Genomic DNA, 7,673 nt, shown 5'->3' with positions numbered 1-7,673 from the left:
TGGAATGGGCTGATTTTTGATGAGGATGATCTCCTCACCATAGAGATCATGCTCATCAAAAATCAGCCCATTCCAAAACCTCTAACCCATGTTTTGAAAAATGTTTTGCCAAAATGTTTGCCAAAATGTTTGTTGCTGAAAGGGACCCATATATATATATATATATATATAGGGAGGCGTTCGGCGCAAAACATTTTGACAAACCTTTTGGCAAACATTTTAAATCCGTCGGATATAACGCAAATGAACGGATCAGATTCAATCTTCTCGATTTAACGTATAACTTATCTATTTTTAATTAATTACAGCGCCATCCTTATAAGTTTAATTATTTAGTGTTACCTCCCTCTCTCATTAAACATAAAAAACAGAGTGAGACTCTTTCCCTCTCTCTCGAATGAACTCTCTCCCTCTCTCTCTCAAACCCTCTCGCTCTCGACAGAATTCGACAGAGAGTGAGACTCTCATTCTCTCTCGAATGAACTCTCTCTCTCAAACCCTCTCGCTCTCGACAGAATTCGACAGAGAGTGAGACTCTCATTCTCTCTCTCGAATGAACTCTCTCTCTCTCTCTCAAACCCTCTCGCTCTCGACAGATTACGATAGAACTCTCCTCTTTCAAACCGATCGAACGAAATAAGGTTAACTGAATCCTTTCTCCTCTGTCGAACCCCTCTCCCATTCTCACTCTCGGGTCTCAACAGAACCCCACTCTCTCACTCTCACTCTCTCTCTCTCTCACTCACTCTCTCACTCTCGCTCGACCTCTCTCACTCTCGCAAACCCTCGCTCGAGCTTTCTCTCGCGAACTCTCTCGGTTTGATCTCGCTCTCGTTCTCAGTCTCTCATCATCGCTCGCACGAACGACGAAGACTCCATCTCCCTCGCAGACAGGTACTCTCTCCCTCTCTCTCTCTCTCTCTCTCTCTCTCTCTCTCTCTCTCTCTCTCTCTCTCTCTCTCTCTCTCTGTTTAAGCTTTATCTCCTTGGATTAATTTGAGTTTCGATTTGGTGAAGACAAAAAATCTGAAATTATTTAGGGCTTTTTTATTCTGATTTGAGAATATTTCATCTGTGAAATATTTCACATAAAAAATTATAAGGATTTGTTGTTGTGTTTCTTGATTTTAATCTCGTGAGCAGGGCTAGTATAAAAAATTCCGGCTTTTTTATTCTTCACTTGGTAAAGTAACAATAGACTGTGAACCTGATTGAATAACAATTTAGGTATTAATTTGAGTTTCTGTTCTTTGATTTGAGAATATTTCATCTGTGAAATATTTCACATAAAAAATTCTGATTAGTTGTTGTGTTTCTTGATTTTAATCTCGTGAGCAAGTGAAATTTTTTAGGTTCTCTATTGGTCCCAAGTAACCAACCAACAAGATCACAAACCCACAAACATAAATTTGAATTTAGTTTATCTACCAGACTCATAACTAAAACACATGAGAAATTCATGACATACTGATTTGGAATAGCAGATGTGCACAAAAATAGTAACTTTATGAAATTGGCACCCACCATGCCTAATTCCATGTTTACCATCCACACACATCACATTAACTGTTTTCAACTTATTTTAATTTAATTACACTTCTCAAGATCAGGCAATAAAATTAAGCTAATTTACTCTTGTGATTTTCAATTAGTGTATACAATTCTTGCTTGGCATGACTAGATGACTTGTTTCAGATATAGCTCATTCTTTGGAAAACTGAGCAACTATAGCTCATTTTGATTAGGTTTCAACTTTAGAATGCTTGCTTTGTGGCCCAAACTTTTTTCATTTTCCAACTACTTTGAGTTTATCGAGTATTTGGCTGAATGGGGTTTAGTGCACACTGAATGGTTTAGTTTATCGAGTTTATATTCTTACGGACTGCTTTGAAGTTATTAGTCGGAGAGGATCAAAATTTGATACACGTAATTCTCATTCTCCTTGGCTGCCATGAAGAATATATTTCTGAAGGAGTATTTGGCTGCCAAGAAATTATTAATATCAATGGGATCAATAATATGTTTGTCCTTGGGACTTGTATTTGGAATTCATATCCACGGAAGGAGTGAAGTATTTGATGTCTAGTTCTCCTACTCTTGCAGCAAATACAAGGATGAGCAGCAAAAGAAGAAGAGAGAACAACAGAAGAAAAGTGCTGGTGAATGTCTCTTCCCTTTGATATTTTTGGTATATGCAATTGCACTTGTTTGGGTGTTTAAGTTTTATCTGTGCCATGAGCATGGCTTATATGTGCTTTCGGTTATGCAGCCAATCGTGTGGATATAAAGGAGCTCAAATGGGGTATTATTATGTTCCTGTACCATTTTCCTAGATTTCCTAACTTTATCATTGGCTTTGGTTTTCAGACTCAAGTTTAAATCTTAAATGTCATATTATATTTTGGAAAAGCTCGAGCACCTCCTTTAATAATATTATTTTTAAATTGGAAGAACATTACTAAGTGACATGAGTACTTGAATAAGGTGTTATTTGACATGGAATGGGTAGCTAAAGGACATGCATGTTCATGCTTGTTCAAGCAAGTATGAACAATGTGATTCTCTTGAATAAAAGTTACACTTCAACTGACTTCATCCGTTGCACTTCAACTCACTTAATCTGTCACTGGCCAACACCATTATGACCGACTTTTCACCCGTTAGTATTTTCATTCTTTACATCTACACCAGATCAGTCATTGTATACCTTGTCCATGGCATGATCCTCTTTAAAACAGATATGTGTTAGATATCTAAATCTGACCTGATCCATTTCATATGTGTTGGAAAGCTTGCTTTGTGGCCCAAACTTTTTTCATTTTCCAACTACTTTGAGTTTATCAAGTATTTGGCTGAATGGGGTTTAGTGTACACTGAATGGTTTAGTTTATCGAGTTTATAACTCTTCAGACTGCTTTGAAGTTATTAGTGGGAGAGGATCAAGATTTGATACACGTAATTCCCATTCGCCTTGGCTGCCATGAAGAAAATATTTCTGAAGCAGGAATCAAAGCACCCAAGAAACCTCGACTAAAAGTTAGGAGATGCTCTCAAAGTTAATAAAGCAGGAACCAAAGCACCCAAGAACCTCGACTCAGGATCAGAGAAAGGTAAAATTTTAAGAAAACATGTTCAATTCAATTATCCAAGTTACTATTATACATCAATTTTGTACCTTTCATGGAAGTCGAACTTTATAGTATCGAACCTTGATTTAATTGTTTCATGGTTAGTCATCGATAGGTTCCGTCTGTTGAAACTTGGGGTTGGAGCTTTTCTCTTCTTTTGCGCTTGCTATGACATTGCATTTGGGAAGAACCATTACTCCATATACCTTTACCTACAAGCCATGGCATTCTTCATCGTGGGGTTTGGTTACGTTGGCACCTTCGTCCTCAGCTCTTAGCAGGACCCGTGTCTGTGGTGGTATCTCTCTCTTCGACAACGTATATTAATGATATTTTAGAAACATTTATGCCGAGGGGACGCACTCATCTCGTGCCTCAAAGAATTCTGTGAATACTCGAGAAGTCAAGAAGATACACAAACTTAAGAAAGAACACATCATATAGAAGCAAAGAAAGAAGCATGCATAAGCAGCATATGGGTTTTGACCCCCAAGTGGATGTGACATCTTTGAATGGATTGCTTGTAATTGTTGGATTTGTAGTTTTTTCTTTTTTCTTTTCTTTTTTCAATCCCTTTTGTTGGGTTTTGTTTTGGAGGGATTCAATAAGCTGAAATTATCTTTCCTTCCCTTTACACTCTGTACACATTAAAGTAAATGGAGAATGAAGTTCACAGCAAAGTTGTTGATTTGCTTTGACAATGTATTAATTAGAAAACTATCATGGAGATCTTTCCAATGCTATTTTTTCTTAAGTATTTCTATCATTACATATGCATATTTCATTTTAAGTTGCAATTTTGCATTTCTTAACATGCAGTTCCATTTATTTAATCTCAAGAGCATCATGCATGCCCTCGGGTGGTTTATGTGTGTTATGCGTTTGTATCTAGTTTTGGCAAAGGCATGGGTATAATGAAAGCACCACATATCGATATATGCAGCACTTCACAACCTTTAGAATTCAATGACTAAAACAGCCTTAGTGAATAAAAGTGCTTTGTTTGATAAATATTAAAATTAGTTCCTACAAAAGTGAGAAGTCCAAAACATATCCGATTTTAGTTTCTAGATTATGTGGATATTCTTTTGGAAGATAATGTCCTCACATTTTTTATTCAATGACTAAAACAGCCTTAGTGGTTGTTTCTAAGTGTTACTTTAATGATCACTCACAACAACATTTACATCAGAACTCAAACTGTCACACTTGGTGAAACAACCTTTCAAATACATACAAATGCAATAAGCGTTGATGCCAAACAATGATCCTTTATAACATAACATCTCAATGAAATTGAGGATAATTATTTGACATCATAGAGTGATAGAGATACCACACGACATCAAGAAATCTGAAATTCCAAAACACCTGGTTGAGAATGGTTACTAGCTTGAAATTTACTTCCCAAAAAGCCGGGTTGAAAATAACTAACCAACAATCCTTCCTTGGTGCACCTTATAATATAAGCTTATACAAAAGTCCAGAATGAAAAGCTGACACTACAACTTAAAAACTGATGGACTAAATCCACACCTAATACACAAAATACGAGGGAACAATTTATTTCCACGATATGTTAGCCACGCCTTGTTGGTTGTTGTTGTTATTGCAGGCTCCCATGCTCTAGTTGAGGGGGCTGCCAGGACCACCAGATGACTCACTCATGGTCCCTCATGATGGTGGACTACCAGACCCCACCATTCCACCGCCACCCGATCCATGCTTTGGCACTGCAGAAGAATGCTCTGATCGGTTTAACTTTGACTATTTGCGCCCATCAGCAATAAAACTACCCACAACTACCTGAAATGAACCAAGCAGATCAAGTAAGCAAACATATACATGATTTTCTCCAGCACATTTAAGCAAAACATATACAAAAATATAAGGAGAGACGAAGTAAAAAAGAATAATGTTGAAGTTACCTCAAGATTGTACCTCAAATATCATGTTCAATATGTTTTATAAGTAAAGCAAAATAGACAAAATAGATTAAATTTCTATGTTCCACGATACTATTTTTCAGGTTTGTATACAATATAGTTTGGTTCCCAAATTGATTGAAACTTATACATAACAGAAATTTACAACCTTAATCCTTACTTGCAACTTGGACTTCAAAAATTGTTATCATAACCATCAAAAAATTTCAGCTCACATTCAAAATCTGGTAACAAATGAAGGTATCAGCTTTTGAAATAGTGCAAGCCTTCAATGATATCAGATGTATTCAATAAATCAATTCCCTTTTGAAATAGTAAAAGAGAAAATAAAAATGTGCTAATAAAATCATGTGTGTACCTCAATATTTGGGATTTGGGACAAGCTAAAGAATGCACATATTAGCACGTACACCAGACAAGCTTTTCCAACTGGATTCACTAATGTTCCTTAATAAGAATGGATTGAAAATGTCTACATTCTGCAGTATCAAGATTTGGGCTCATGCTTTCCCTCTCCCTGATTGTTAACACGTCACAAAGAAATATTCAATCGTATTCGATGCATACTGAAACTTATGAGATTGAGCTTCATATCCAAAGCCTACCTCTGCTAACGCATGGGCAGCCAAAGCCAACATTCTAGCAAATATAACTCTTTGGGGCCTTTTCCCTCTAGCAAACTTCCTCCATTCTCTCTGAAATATAACAAAAATAAGAAGTAAATAATCACCTTATTAGTGCCCTCTCTAGTATGCAGCAATGTTCAAATTAATTGATAACATATGCAAATACAAAAGAAGCACTGTGTTTTTTTTTTTTAAAGATGAGTACAATTTATGGCAAGGTGAGATGTAATTATGAAAATGGTTTTCCATTCTACTACAATGAATCTAAATGGATCATTCTGCCACTCTGTAATCTATGATATAAAAAGAGTATCCTTAAATGTTTCCAGCAATTTTACAATCATTCTGCCACGAGATTAAAATAAAAAAACACAACTAATCGGATTTTTTTATGTGAGATATTTCACAGATGAAATATTCTCAAATCAAAGAACAGAAACTCAAATTAATACATAAATTGTTATTCAATCAGGTTCACAGTCTATTGTTAGTTTACCAAAGTGAAGATAAAAAAAAAACCCCTAAATAAATCCGGATTTTTTTTCTTCATCAAATCGAAACTCAAATTAATCCAAGGAGATATATATATAGAGAGAGAGTACCTGTCTGTGAAGGAGATGGAGTCTTCATCGTTCATGCGAGAGAGATGTAACTTAAACAGTGAGAGCGAGGGCGAGAGGGTTTCAGATCGATGGAGCCGTCGAGTATTGATCAAGAGTGAGAGAGAGGGTTTGAGAGAGTGAGAGAGAGGGCACGAGAGTGATAGAGAGGGGTTCTATCGATCGCGAGAGGGTTTGAGAGAGTGAGAGAAAAGGGCGTTTGTCGAGAGAGTTCAGTTCGATGGAGTCGTCAGATTTGATCGAGAGTGAACGAGAGTGAGAGAGAGGGTTTGAGAGAGTGAGAGAGAGTGAAAGAGAGTGAGAGAGATGGGTTATGTCGATCGCGAGAGGGTTTGAGAGAGTGAGAGAGAAGTGCGTCTGTCGAGAGAGAGAATGAGAGACTTCTCACTCTCTGTAAAAATATGTTGGTTTTAAAGAAGAGGGATGGGGCACTAAATACAAGAAAGAATAAGGGTGGCGCTGTAAATATTATATAACTTATGATTTATACATTAAATTGAATCTGATCCGTTCATTTGCGTTATATCCGACGGATTTAAAATGTTTGCCAAAATGTTTGTCAAAATGTTTTGCGCCGAACGCCTCCTTATATATATATGGGAAATGTTCAGCACCCTAAGTTTTACCACACACTTTAACAAACGTTTTTTGTCCTACATGGGTTAGAAGTTTTGGAATGAGCTGATTTTTGGTGAGGATGATCTCTATGATTAGAAGATCATCCTCCCCAAAAATCAGCCCATTCCGAAATGTTTAGCCCCATGTTTACACGTTGAAAAATCGTGGACCGTCCATTTTTTGTAAATCAATTTTGATGGGGTTAGAAGTTTTGGAATGAGCTGATTTTTGGTGAGGATGATCTCCTCACCATAGAGATCATCCTCACCAAAAATCAGCTCATTCCGAAACTTCTAACCCATGTAAGACAAAACGCGTTTGTTAAAGTGTGTGGTAAAACTAAGGGTGGCGAACATTTCCCATATATATATAGGGAGGCGTTCGGCGCAAAACATTTTGACAAACATTTTGGCAAACATTTTAAATCCGTAAGCATGTGATACTGTCCACTTTAAGTGTATACAGCAAGGCTGTGTGTCCATAAGTGAAATCCTTTTGAGTGTTATATTATTTGGTAATGTTGAGATAATAATTTTAGACAAATCTTTTTAATGTTTGAAAAGTGTGTTTTAATAGTTAATTGGAGTGTGATATATAGTTGAAGAAATTATGGTGTAATAAGTAAATTTTGAGGTGTCAATAGCGATTCTTTGAATTTTTTTTTTTTTTAAAGAGAATTTCTATTGATACTAACTTTTAATTATAACACATCAATTTCGATATAAACAATCCTTC

The 7,673-nt window shown here is 36.3% G+C and overlaps 2 long non-coding RNA genes across 4 annotated transcripts; one reads left to right on the top strand and one right to left on the bottom strand.

Annotated features, from left to right (window-relative positions):
- The first annotated feature begins 387 nt into the window (after positions 1-387).
- Positions 388-3,871, top strand: LOC147382288 (uncharacterized). 2 transcript variants are annotated; one of them, XR_015173809.1, is made up of 4 exons: positions 388-894; positions 2,104-2,159; positions 2,270-3,110; positions 3,234-3,871. It is a non-coding gene; the product is annotated as an uncharacterized LOC147382288 (long non-coding RNA). The 2 variants fall into 2 exon arrangements; XR_015173810.1 differs by having other exon boundaries at positions 2,104-2,188.
- Positions 3,872-4,548: 677 nt separating this feature from the next.
- Positions 4,549-6,750, bottom strand: LOC147382287 (uncharacterized). Of its 2 annotated transcripts, XR_015173808.1 has the most exons (5): positions 6,303-6,750; positions 5,680-5,769; positions 5,433-5,591; positions 5,235-5,298; positions 4,549-4,934 (listed from the first exon to the last, which is right to left on the bottom strand). It is a non-coding gene; the product is annotated as an uncharacterized LOC147382287 (long non-coding RNA). The 2 variants fall into 2 exon arrangements; XR_015173807.1 differs by lacking the exon at positions 5,235-5,298 and having other exon boundaries at positions 6,303-6,728.
- Between the last annotated feature and the right edge of the window lie 923 nt (positions 6,751-7,673).

This window comes from Akebia trifoliata, chromosome 16 (genome assembly GCF_017979445.1).
Source record: "Akebia trifoliata isolate Shusen 1 chromosome 16, ASM1797944v1, whole genome shotgun sequence".
Taxonomy (NCBI): Eukaryota; Viridiplantae; Streptophyta; class Magnoliopsida; order Ranunculales; family Lardizabalaceae; genus Akebia; species Akebia trifoliata.
Note: the sequence above shows the minus strand (reverse complement) of the source record. Positions and strands in the feature narration are given on the sequence as shown.